Source organism: Dioscorea cayenensis, chromosome 5 (assembly GCF_009730915.1).
Source record: "Dioscorea cayenensis subsp. rotundata cultivar TDr96_F1 chromosome 5, TDr96_F1_v2_PseudoChromosome.rev07_lg8_w22 25.fasta, whole genome shotgun sequence".
In the NCBI taxonomy this organism is placed as follows: Eukaryota; Viridiplantae; Streptophyta; class Magnoliopsida; order Dioscoreales; family Dioscoreaceae; genus Dioscorea; species Dioscorea cayenensis.
In genome coordinates, this window is record NC_052475.1 from 10,545,328 (window position 1) to 10,559,271 (window position 13,944).

At 37.2% G+C, this 13,944-nt stretch overlaps 1 non-coding gene across 1 annotated transcript; it reads right to left on the reverse strand.

Annotated features, from left to right (window-relative positions):
• Window positions 1-8,623: 8,623 nt before the first annotated feature.
• On the reverse strand, window positions 8,624-8,730 carry LOC120262532. The gene has a single exon (XR_005536801.1). It is a non-coding gene; the product is annotated as a small nucleolar RNA R71 (small nucleolar RNA).
• Window positions 8,731-13,944: the final 5,214 nt, after the last annotated feature.

A 13,944-nucleotide genomic window follows, 5' to 3' on the forward strand; every position in this document is an offset into this window, starting at 1 on the left:
CCAATTAGAGAGTCAGTTATTTGTTTTTTTTTTTGTATTTTCTTTTGGGTTCAGTTATGTCTTTAGTTTGTCATATTTATTTATTTTATTATATTCTCTAGTTAGATGTGGTTCAGGCTTTGGAGGGAGTTTCAGGTTTAGCGGGAAACCCAAGGGAAACCGGGTGAGTTAATAGTGGTTACCATTTTGAAATAATTGGCTCATTGCTACTATTTTAATATAATTGTTTAATTATTTCATTATATTATGTTTAACAATTTATATTGTTAAATGATACTTATATTTATTTGCAGTTTGCTATGTCATAGCAATTGTATTAGTACATCTGGTTTTGCATAATTATACATAGTTTCAAACTGTAGAAAATACATGTATATATGATTTAATTATTCATTCCATGTATTTATTTTAATGGTTACATATGCCTTGATTTTGAATGATTTGTGAAACCATGTCTGCATATTAAAATGATTTTACCGTCAATGCTTATAGAATTGGTTTTCATTCTTGGTATAGGGATAGTGTCCTGGATATGGACTTTACGGGTATTATGCATGCATTGTGCTATTAAGCTTTCGTTTGATTTTAATGGTGACTACGGACTTTAGTCCGACATTGCAGTGGGGGTTCCAAGGTCTAACCTGATGGGAGGCGGCGTGGTCGGCCTGAGTTTACCCCTAGTCAAGGGGTGCGTAGAGCCATTGACAGAGTTTAGTATTGTTGAGAAACCCGGGGTCATCACACGGGGATCTTAATAGCCAACGTCAAGGTTATGAAAACCTTGATGGCTCTCAACCTAGTCGTAATGGCGGCTAAGTCGTAGAGCGTTTTTATGCCAATGATTTGAGAATGTTTTTACAGTTCAATCGCGTAAAAGATGTTATTTTGGATTGTGATGAGGGGGCAAAGAACATCTATTGCTCTTAAGAGGGCAGTTTCTCACAATAATTATATTTCCTTGAAAAATTGATTTGATGATGATTCGTGATGAGTTTATGTTTTAAAAGCTCTTAAAACTTGTATTTTGTCAAAAATTTGGTATTTGTGAAAGTTGCAAAATTATTTGAGAAATTGATCTTTATATACTTTATATACGCTATATTTAATTATTTAAAATTATTGAGCCACTATCAACCAACTGAAATGTGTTACAGTTGCGGGAGCAGGACCTTAATGGATCGCCTTTGCGAGTATAGAGCTAGTCTGGGTTAAGTTCAGGGTTGCAGTTTGTCCCTTTCTATTTGTTGGTATTGTGATCTTGTAGATTGGAGTAACTATGTTTGTTGTATTTGTGTATTTGAACCTATAGTTGATGTAAAATTGTCAATTGTATTTTGTAAGTCTGATTTTGTTTTGCAAGGGTGTCAGTTTTCCAGTTAAAATGGGTTTTTAACTGATGGGTGCCACATTTACCTCCGTAGAAGGGGTGGGTGGGACATGTTTCATAGAAGTCCACAATGCGTAATAATAGTATAAGTGGAGACACAATTTTGACAATTATCAAACAATCATTCTAAAATTGATTATCTAAGATAATATTTTGAACTTCGTTTGCTTTTTTTTTGGTCTTAAACCCACTCCAACGAAGAAAATCTATAGAAGTTACCATAGCTTGCAAATCACACTTATGATCATGAAAACTCTTCAAAGTAACAAAAGTCATCACAAAACGAGTATCACCAAACCTCTTATATTTCTCAACCAGCTCAAAGTTCACTTGTGATTGTACACAAAACAATAATAGAAGAGGCTCGCTAAGCTAAACTCTCTATGTGAGGCATTTTAGGAATGCCCTTAAGCATGAAATTCAAACAATGAGCTGCACATGGTGTCCACAAGATGCTAGGATATTTCTCATTAAGCAATCTTCTTTGTAGCTTTATAATTGACTGCATTATTTATGACAACATGAACCACATTTTGCCAACCAACAATCTTAACAATCTCAATATACAAATTGCAAAGGTTTTGAGCATCACAAATTACGTCTGATGCATCCTCAGATTTGATGAAAGATATCCCTTTAGGAGAATATACAAGAAAGTTGATCAAAGATCTTTGTCGAATATCCTTCTAACCATCTTTTGTTATTGTGAATCCACAACCAACTACTTCGATAAGTGTCAAAAAGTAATTGCAATTCTTTTTTTTTTGACTCCTCTAACAAGTTGGTTCTCAAAGCATGATAGGTAGGACCTATGTATCCCAAAACCATACATGTCATAACATCTATCATTGGTTGGAAATAAAATATATTTGCTACATTTATCGAGATAAAAGCATCATAGAAAAATCGGGCAATAGCTAAGTCAACTTCATGCCACCTTTCTACACTTTGTAATGCCAGCTTGACAGTAGGTTGTGATCCAGGTTTACTACCACTAGGAAAATAAGATGCAATTCTGGTTATTTTCTTCTTTCTTGATAAATTACTAGGCCCACTATCTTGAAGACTTTCAATTTCTAGATTTTCCATGTCGTCTTCATATGGATGCATACTTCACCCAAATGGGTTCATTACTTCTCGGTCATTAGCCTTTTTTTTTTTGTTCTTGAAATTCCCTTAAGCTTTCTTGCAATCTATAACGAACATCTTCGGGAACTTTCTTACATGGCCCTACATCACCTCTTTGGCCAACAAGATGCATCTTCATTCTATGAATGTCTTTACCTTTCACCACTTTAGCACAAAAATTGCAAATGAAGATTTATTTCCCATCATTACTTCTTGATTCACTAATATAACCCCATGCTGGATAGGATTTTGAATAAATAGATTGGCCGGAAGATTGCTCAAATGAATTTTGGCTTAGTGGTGCCGAAGTTGATGATAGTGTTGCACGTGTTGGTGTTAAGCTGCCATCAGTGTCTTCCATTCCCAAATTCCAACTTCTAAGTTCTAGTGTCCAAATCATATAAACTAAACAAATAAAAATCATCTATAAGTAAACTTTAAAATAGCAAAAAATATTAAAAAAACTGGGGAAAAAATAAATTCAAAGTAAGAATGCTAATGAATAAAAACACACCAACTAAAGTATAAACATTATCAACATTAGTGCACATAAGTGGACATGGTTTGTCAATTATTATACACATTATTAAGTTCGGTAGGAATGATGTCAAACAAATAAAACAATTAAAATAGGAAGCAATTAGACTTTGATGACTAAATGCATTGATTAGAAAAAAAAAATAAATAGAAATATTAAATGTATCAATTCATGAGCAATAGCACTAAAAAACCCCTTCACTTTATTTTAAAAACAAATAATATTTTCAACTTTTAATGTAAAGTAGGTAAGAATTACATGTCCTCTAAATAATTTTATCCTTTTTCACAGAAATATAAAAACATTCACCACAAAATTTATTATCTTAACATTATACTACTATGAAAGTGGCAATGACTATATCCAGGATGACATATCCATACATGGAAATGGAGAAAGGAGATTGAAAAAACTTTGATGAATGTACAATGAAAACTGTGAGAACAATCAATTATTCAATCTTATCAATACAAGGAAAATTTAAACCTTTAGGTTTGCTTCATGAATTAAAACAAAGCAAGTTTATATAAATTAGAACACACCAACTATAAAACTTAGTAAAATCATGAAGAAACTATGGAATTTTTGAAATTTAGAGTATGAAATACCAAGAAAGTGGGGGTAATCTTCTCTTGTTCAGCAGCTCTTTTCTCCACTCTTCAACATTGCGGGCTGAGATCCTTGAAAAACCCTATGAAAACCCTATGAGCAAAAGAAAAATATTTCACATGAAGTGATGAAAAAACTATTTTCTTGATAATGATGAAGAAAAAGGCTTCACAAGTGTAAGACACCAAAGCCTTAAAGTTCCTATACCACAAGAAATCGAGTTTATCATTCAAAAACAAAGGTGAATCACCACCAGAATTCCACAATATATCTTAAGAACAAACAAGTCAAAGCAATCAAATTAGTGACCTAATCATATGAATGGTCATGACTTGGAGATACACAAGCCAAGGCTCAAAAGCATGGGAGAGTCAAGTCTTTAAAAGTTCAAATGATTACCTAAATGAGCTCAGGAGCCTCAAGACATGAAAAGTCAAAGTGTCGAAGAGCTTCACAAGTTCAAGATTGAAAGCTTTACAAGCATTAAACGTCGGAGTCTTTGAAAGTCTAAATCAAATGAAATCAAGTTTGTGATTAACAAACATAAAGAAATTACAACTTGAGATCCTACTGATGTTGAACATAAAGAAAAAAAAAATCAAAGTAGACCAGAGTCTACAAAGCCAAAGGAGATATCCTCGGTGAAAAATTTAGGATAAAATAGAGTCAAAATAGACTCAAATTATGTGAGGCTAGAGGAAGATCAGGAAAGTTGGATTATAAGAGCTAGAGTTTTTAATCCTTGTATTCTTGATCAAATTTATGTATTTATGTAAATTTTTTCCTTTACTTTTGAAACTGATAAAATCAATTTCTGTCATATGTTCATTATTTCTCATTCACACATGTTCTTAATCGGAGGTTCTCATGACTTAATTTGTGGTAATTAACATTAGAGGCTTTCCCCTAATGAAATTCATAAACCTACAATCTCTTGAAATCTAAAAAAAAATTAAATTTGATTTGTGAATCCACTTATTTTTAACTGGTTAACTCTATTAAAGGCCAGGTAAGAATAAAGGACCACACAAATTTTGGTACACCTGGAGGAACATGACTTCCCTTCTCATTTGTGAAAGATAGTTTAAATGAGAAATAACTTTCTTTTACAGTGGAAAAATGAAAATCAATTCATGGTGTTAATGAGATGTGTCCTTTTCAGGTATTTGCAATGGCATCCACAAATGACTTCAATACTACTTCTTACACCAGTTTCCTAGAAGAGTGCACACAAGTGAAGCTTCCTTATGTGTATGTCTGTACTAGTTATGCTGGAGCAGAAATAAAATTTGGGATAGTGTTGGAATATGTAACTTTTGTGCCGAGTCCACCACCATCACCAATTGAAAATCATGTGTCACACCAGCCATCAAATAGCTGAAGCCCTAATGTGATACTACTTGCTAAAGTTCAAGATAAAGTACCTCTACTATACAATTTGTCTTTGATATGCCTACCTTTCCTAAAAGAGTTGTGAACATAAAGAAGGGAGAGGATTAAGAGGAGCCTTCATTCACTATTATTGGCCTAATGCTACCCCAATAAAATCCTTTACAATAGGCTGCCCAAGGCTGACTAAGGGAAAAAATGGCATCAACTCAAGAAAAAGCAAGTTTTGTCTCATTACAAGACTTAAAGAATGATTCATCAAACTCATTTATGCATCTTCTCAATGGATTGACTCAATCCAAAGATCCTAATTAATTCTCTAGAGAACTCTACAACCTCCCACATAAATATCTAAGTCTCCACCAAGTCCTAGAGTTTTCCATCTCATTCTAAGCTTGTGGAGAAAACTCTAGAAAAACCTACGGAGACTTTTTTGTAAAGAAAATCTATAACAACTATATTTCTTACAAGAAGAAGGAGTTCTACTTAAGGAAGAAGAAGCTACTCTTGAAGTCAAGGGCATCTATGTTTAACAGACTTGCATTACCAAAGAAGCAAGCATACAAGAAGCTAAAGGGGGTACAAATAACCACACTCCCAATTTCTCACTTTAAGTTCTAATGGAGGAGAAAAGAAGTTGAAGAGATAGAGAGACCCGGGTATAGATCCATGGGTTATTACTGAAGAATCATAACATCCACCTAAATCAGAATGTTCTTTCACTAGGCTAAGAAAGAAAATGATAATTGGTCCAATTGGCATGCCAGAAGATGACCTTAATGAGAAAATACAAGAAAGAGGAAAAGCCACATCCCAAGCATGGTTCCAAACTTCTCTATGAGGAACAATAACTCAAGCAATGAAGAAGATGACAACCTTATTTTCACATCTAATAGAAATTCAGTATTTGCAAAAATGAAGAAGAAGAAGTTAGATCAACACAAGAAAGAACACATATCTATAATATACACTGTTGTGTCTTTGACTAATGTTATCTCTCATTTAAGTGATCAAGTTCAAAATCTATTTCAAGAGAACTCAAGAAATTTGCATGGGTAAGTCCCATCAGCCCAAGTTGTCCTAGAAGAAGAGGATGATGAGGAGGAAGTGCTTCGGGTGCATGAACAAGGCAAGACATCAATAGCTCTTTGATAAGTGCTTGTGTATGCATATTATTAAGTATGTTTTACTTACAATGAGTATTGCTTGTATCAAATTTTATAGCTGATTCTTGTGTATTCGTATTCTTTTATTCACATAGTGTTGTGAAGGCGTCCTAAGGAAGAATGAAGCAAAAATAGATTGGGGAGAATCTATTTTGGAGTTCTTTTGCAAGGATAGAATGAATAAGGCACAATGCTTGCGTTATTCATGAAGGTGTGTGCCATCTTCCAATGATTTACAAGTCAAACAAGAGTTGGAAGGGAACCCAGGGCAGTTACATATTCATAACCCAACTTGTGCAAGAGTTTCATGAGTTCGTCCAATGAATTTGAAGACAAAGAAAGTCACACAGTTTACCACACGGGTGTGTGCCTGCCCGGGTGGCCTCAATGGACAAAGAAGTAAAGTCTGGGACAATTTTTCGCTAAGTGTTGGATTCCAGAGAATTCACACAGCTGTGTGGTGGCCAGTGTGGAAATTCCGCATGGGCATGTGGCCGTGTGAGTGCTGATGTGGATGCTCGATTTCAGACTTTAAGTAGCCGATTTGAAGCTTTTAGAGGGGGCCTTCTTTTCAACTTTTGGAGGAGGTCATGGTGAGGATTTGCAAGAAGTTTTTGCCAGGTTTTAGAGAGATGATTCAACCATCAACATCAATTATCTTCGGAGGAAAGCCATTGGGGAAGCCACCGACGGCTTTGCTTCGTCGGAGTGTACCCTAAGCTTGACAGAGAGATCTTTGGAGAAGGAAGGACTGTTCTTAAAGATTATCATCACGAGAATAGAGGGGATTTTCTTTATGGAATACTTATATTATCATTTTATTTCATTCTTAAAGATGTATTGCTCCATGGATAGCTAAATCCTTTTGGGCACTTGGCCATGTGAACCTTAGGTTTTATTTGTTTTATTGACTCATATTTTGTTTCCTTCAATTGAGTTTTTAATAGAGTTTCAATCTTGTTTGCTTATTGTTTGATTTTCCCTTAGGGTGACACTAGGGTTGAGAATCCATCTAATCATCTTTCTGATGAGTGATAGCTTCATTATGATTAGATTTGGCAGGGTTGAAGAGGGTTGAGAATGTAAATCGAGAGGTAGTCGAATGCCTCCTTTCCCTTATGACGTGATTCATTCTACCTCCACATTCCAAGAGTTCTTTGTAATCACAATAGAGTGAAGTGTTGAGAGACCTTCTCCGCCGGGGCTTAGTTGTGATTAGGGATCCTTCGCCCGGATCAAAGGATTTGATCTTGATTCGGGAATAGGGTTTATCACTTGGAGTCCCCAGAACTTCAAGCAGTCCCACACAGTGTGATGTGTTGAGAGTTTTCCTTTCCACCGGGCATATGTAGAGGACTATTCATGGGTGACCTTAGAATTGGGACCATGTGCTTTGGATTTCCATGACTCATTAATTCTCAATTAAGGAAGCTTAGTTCTAGTCTTGCACTTGAAACAAAAATAACCTAGGGGTAGCATTGTCCGGGTGCCCTACTTTTCTACTGATTGTTCTTCCTATTGCTTGTTGCTTGAATCATTTACTTGCATTTTAAATTGTTAACATCGGAACACATTTCATCAATTGTTTGTCACTTAGTCTATTTAGCAATACTACTTGTTCTTGAGCCTATTCCTTGTGGATTCGATTACCCACCCAGTTGGATACTTTATTACTTTGATAACCCATGCACTTGCGATACACATACTTAAGGGGTGTGTCAAGTTTTTGGTGCCGTTGCCGGAGAATAAGAGTGCTTGGAACATTTATACTTTGATATTTAAGCTATTCGTTATTTAGTCTATTTCACATATTCTTATTCTTTCATCGTTCTGATTTGTTTTCTTTTTCTTTTTCTTTTTCTTTTCTTGATCTCAACTCCAGGTTATGACCTGAGGAAACCCTTCGATATTAGTTGAAGATGATCCAGAGATTGAGCGAAGACTTCATAGATAGGGAAAAGAACCAGTATAAGAGTAGTATTATCAAGCTGAAATAGAAATTGAAGGGTCTGACAATATAGTTGAGTAGAATGAACAACAAAGGACACTCACAGATTATGCAAGACCCAAAGTTTGTGGCACGTAGTCCAGTATTGTTAAGCCACCAATTACAGCTTGGTGTTTTGAGCTCAAGTCAGGCTTCATCCAAATGGTACAGTAGTCAACATAGTTCAATGGTTTGGCCGATGAGGATCCAAATAATCACATCCAGAACTTTTTAGAAGTGTGTGACATGCTTAAGATCAATGGGGTCACTAGTGATGCCATAAGGTTGAGGGATTTCCTATTTTCCTTAAAGGGAAGAGCAAAACAATGGTTGTATTCATTACCTCTAGCATCGATCATACATGGGAAGAGATGGTAAAAACTTTCCTTGCTCGGTACTTCCCTCCCAGAAAATCTGCAAAGCTCAGAAATGAGATATCTTCCTTTGTGCAAATGGAATTGGAGTCTCCTTTTGAGACATAGGAAAGGTTCAAGGATCTCTAGTGAAAATGTTCTCAACATGGATTTCCCGAGTGGATGATTATCCATATCTTCTACAATAGTTTGAACCCAAGTACGAAGCAACTACTTGATACTGCAGCAGGAGATACCTTAGGAAGTAAAACCCCAAAAGCTGCTCGACAAATCATAGAATAAATAGCTATAAACAGTTATCAATGAATGCTCATGACAAGAAGAAGATAGCCGGTCTTCATGAGATTGATGCAGTCACATCTTTAGTAGCCCAAGTAGAGTCCTTGAGCAAGAAGTTGGATATAGTAACTTCTCCAAGAGTGGCAGTAGTGATAAACTATGATGGGTGTGGGGATGGACATACCCTATTTGATTGTCCTATTTTAATTGGTGGTGCATCACCTGTTGAGCAGGTGGATTTTTTAGGGGAATGCAATGAGAGGACAAGGCAACCCTTATAGCAATAGTTATAATCTAAGGTGGAGAAATCACCCGAATTTCTCTTAGAGTAATCAAGGGCAGCCGAGGACTTCTGCACCACTAGGTTTCTAGCAACCACAGACCCTGAATTTGGAGAATCGAGTCTCAGGGTTAGAGAATCGGATGACAAAGTTAGAAAAGGCATTAACAAGGTTTGTCCAATCTTCTAATACACGCTTTTAGTTAGTTGAGGCTACACTTTGCAACCACACCGCATCTTTACATAATTTGGAGAATCATGTAGACCAAATTGCAAAGTCACTTTCAGAGAGACCTCATGGGAGTTTACCAAGCAATACAGAGACATATCCAAGAGAGTAGCTGAAGATAATCACTTTGGGGAAAGGTTGTGAACTCGAGAATAAGCTCCTAGCTGAAAAGGTTGTGATTGACTCACCCAAAGAGGTTGAGGTTGAGGAAAGGGGTAAGGAGAAGAAGGTGGCACCCCCACCTTAAAAACCAAGAATTCCTTATCCTTCAAGGCTGAAATATGACCAAAATTATGGCCAATATAAGAAATTCATGGGTTTGTTCAAGCAGCTGCAAATTAACATCTCGTTCATAGAGGCGTTGTCACAAATGCCTCGCTATGCAAAGTTCTTGAAGGACCTCTTAACCAACAAGAGGAAGATGGAAGAGAGTGTAGCGGTAATTCTAGATGCATCATGCTCAGTGGTGTTGCAAATGAGTATGCCAAACAAGATGAAAGACCTCGATAGCTTCACCATTCCTTGCAATATTGATAATTTGGGTGAGGAAGAGACATTGACAGACTCAGGGGCCAGTATCAATGTCATGCCTTATACTTTCTTCCAAAATCTGGGTTTGGGAGAACCAAGACCTACTCGGATGACACTTCAGTTGGCAGATCGTTCAGTACGACATCTAAGGGCCATCATTGAAGACGTATTTATTAAGGTTGACAAGTACATATTTCCTGTAGATTTTGTGGTTCTTGATGTGGATAAGGATGTCAACGTACCATTGATACTTGGGAGGCCATTCTTGCTCACTTCCAAAGTTCTTATTGACATGGACGGTGGGGAATTGACATTGAGGATTGGAGATGAGAAGTTGACTTATCGCCTCACTGATGCCATTAGATATTCTCTTGATTTTGATGACATTCTATATTTTCTTGACACCACTAATGAGTTAATTGATGATTATGTGTAGGAAATTCTATGTCTAGATCCATTGGAGGGATGGCTAGATCAAGAAGCGGAGAATGAAGATGTTTCATAATTAGATTTAGTGGACAAAGTGCGACCTACTCCGAGAATAATGAAAAAAATGGTCCAAAGGCTTAAGAGGATGAGGAGATGTCACAAGAAGCACCCCGACATTACTGGGGATGTGCAGTCATGAGTCAAGGGTGATAACTCCTTATGTGGTCACAAATTTGATCATTCTCCTTCTAACATACAAAATTTTTGTTCATTGTGCTTTAAAGTTGTAGGTAAGAGGACATCAATGCTTCACGAACCCCTGTGAGATAAGTCACAGGTACGTCAAGCTAAGTGACGTTAAACAAGAGCTTCTTAGGAGGCAACCTAAGTGTCTATTTCATTTTTAGTTTGTAGATTAAGTTTTGCAGTAAGAATTGCCTTAGAGTAGGTGTTTTTAATTTGAAACATTGTTTCTATGTTTTCCTTATTGATCCTTGGTGTTTCATCACTGTTTAATGTGAGTGACAAAGTTTTAGGTTGTTTGATTGTGTTTTCACAAGTATCTAGTCAATTCTACCTTATCTTTTGAAATTTCTACAACTTGTATTATTGTTTCAGACTTTTCTGCAGAAACTGTGAATTTTTGAACTAATTTTGTAAACCACATAGGTGTGTGGAATTTCCACACGGCCATGTGGATTGTTTTAGAGATATTCTAGGGAATCCAGAGATTTTACAGGGGCGTGTGAATACCGCTGTGACCTTCCTTGTGTAGTCACACGCGCATGTGGAATTTTCATACGCTTGTGTGAGTGGTTTCAGAGATATTCAGGGGAATCCAGAGATTCCACAGGGGCGTGTAAGTGCCCCTGTGGCCTTCCTTGTGCTTAACCAAACAGAGCACACGGGTGTATGGCATTTGCACATACCTGTGTGGAATTATTTCAGAAGTTGTGGTGCAATCCAGAGGATTCACAGGGGCGTGTGAGTGCTCCTGTGACCTCCCCTATTGATAAGTGATTGTGTATGCATATTATTGAATATGTTTTATTTACAATGAGCATTGCTTTTACTAGGTATTATGTATCATTCATGTGTTTTTTGTGTTCTTTTGTGCATTCAGGGTTGTGGAGATAGTATAAGAAGAATGGAAGCAAAAATAGGTCACGACCGTAGATTTTGAGGATTATCTTGTGTGGCAAAAAGGTCAAGACATGAACTGTGATTAAGCACATGAGGGTGTGCGCCAACTTCCAAGAGTGTGCAAATCTATATGCAAATTGGAAAGGCATAAAGGCAGTCACAAACTCATGTCCCAGCTTATGCAGAATTTTCAAGAGCGTCATCAACACATTTGAAAGAGAAAAAGTGACATGACCTACCATATGGGTGTGTGCCCAACTGTAGCAATTATTGTATTAAAGTAATGTTTGGGGGATACTGTAGATGTTACTGTTTACAGAGTGTAAATTCACAGAAATAGAGAGTTCACAAGCCCATGTGGAAATTCCACATGGGCATGTGAAATCCTGATTTTTGTTCTTTTAAAAGTCACTTTGAAGAGTTATGAAGGGGCTTTTTCTTATCTTTGGGAGATAGCGTGGCTAGGGTTTGGAGGACGTTTTTGCTGGATTTTGGAGCATTTCTAACCCATTCAATATCGATTTCCTTCGAAGGAGAGTTATTGGGGAATCTTTCGATGACATTGTTTCGACAAGGAGTCCTTGGAGAAGGAGAAGTGGCTCTTCGAGACCATCATCACGGACAACATGGGGGTTATTCTTATGGACAGTTTGTATTTATCTTTGACTTATTCTTTGATTTTATATTGCTCCATGGAGAGCTAAACCCCTAGTGGGTGCTTGGAATTGTAAATCCTAGGATGATTTTGTTTTATTTACTCTTATTATGTTTCCTTTAATTGAGTTTTTAATTGAGTTTCAATCTTGTATGCTTATAGTTTGATTTTCCCTTAGAGTGACACTAGGGTTGAGAATCCATCTAGTCATCTTTTTGATGAGTGACCATCACCATTAGGGTTAGACTTAGCAAGGTTGAAGAGGGTTGAGAGGTAGCGGAGCGTCCCCTTTCAATTCTGATATGATTTATCCTACGCCGACATTCTAAGAGTTCTTTGCAATCACAATAGAGTAAAGTGTTGATAGATCTTCTCCACTGGGGCTTAGTTGTGTAGGCACAATAGAGTGAAGTGTTGAGAGATCCTTTCTGCTGGGGCTTAGTTGTGATTAGGGATCTTTCGCCTGGACCAAAGGGTTTAATTTAGATTTGGGAATAGGATTTATCACTTGGAGTTCCTAGAACCCAAGCAGTCCCACGCAGTGTGAGGTGTTGAGAGTTTTTCTTTCCACTGGGCATACATAGAGGGCTAGTCACAGTTGACATTAGATTTGGAACTGTGTGCTTTTAGATTTCCACATCTCTTTAAATCTTAATTAGAGAAGCATAATGTTAGTCTTGCACTTGAAACAATAGTTCTAGGGGGGCATTTTTCAAGTACTCCACTATATCATTAAGTGTTTCTTCCTTTTTACCCTTTGCTTATTTTCTTTTTATGTAATTTCATCAACATCTTGAATACAATCACCAATGGATCATCACTCTAGCTACTTAGCAATACTATTTGTTTCTAGAGGTTATTTCCTATGGATTTGACTACCCACTCCTTGGGTACTTTATTACTTCAAACACCCGTGCACTTGCGGTACACACACAAGGGTGTATCACCTATGTAGTCACACGGGTGTGTGGAATTTTCACACCGCAGTGTGGATCTCTTAAATTTAAAAGGGTGCGTTATCTCTCACATTTTAATATGCACCCTTTCATTTTCAAACGACCATGGTATTCTTACCATGCATGAAGATTCACACGGGCATGTGGCTTATCCACATGGCTATGTGGATTCCTACAGTATTGATTTTAAGATAAATTTAATCATTTAACTTATCTTTTTATAGGAATGGCTCCATGAACCAAGAGGCTAGCTAGCAAGTGTCCTCATGAAGATCATGAGACTTTTCCAGAGCAGGTTGAGTTCACTGTTCCTGAGCATCAAGTAAGATTCAAGCGCCTCTCGAAGCTCAAATTTGGACAATTGTCAATCCCTTATTTGAGTGCATTAGAGGAGATCAAATTAGGAGATGACATGGCACCAAAAGTCCGTGAGCTTATTTCTGTAGGTGGTTGGTAGAGGCTTCTTTCCATCAGGGATCCAACCATCCACACCCTTACTTTGGAGATGCTTGTATCTTTTGATTTTGACCGGTTCACACCAATTTTGGCCGAGAGGATACGATTCAGTTCAGAGCTTTTGGACAGTACTACAGCATGAGCCTGATGTAGTTCTCAATTAGCTTTGGACTGTGTGATGATGATTTTATCCACACCGAGGAGTACACTTAGCTTCCTACTGATTATCCCCTAGAGTGACTCCACAGCGTGTATACCGGATGCTTTATGGAGATGGCCTGTATGAGCTAGGGATTTCCAAGGCTTCTTGCCTCGTTCGTCCATCACTTAGGTACATCCACATCGTTCTTAGCAGGTCAGTGAATTGCCCTGAGGATAGTACTAGAGTTTTGAGCCTACTGGAGCTTT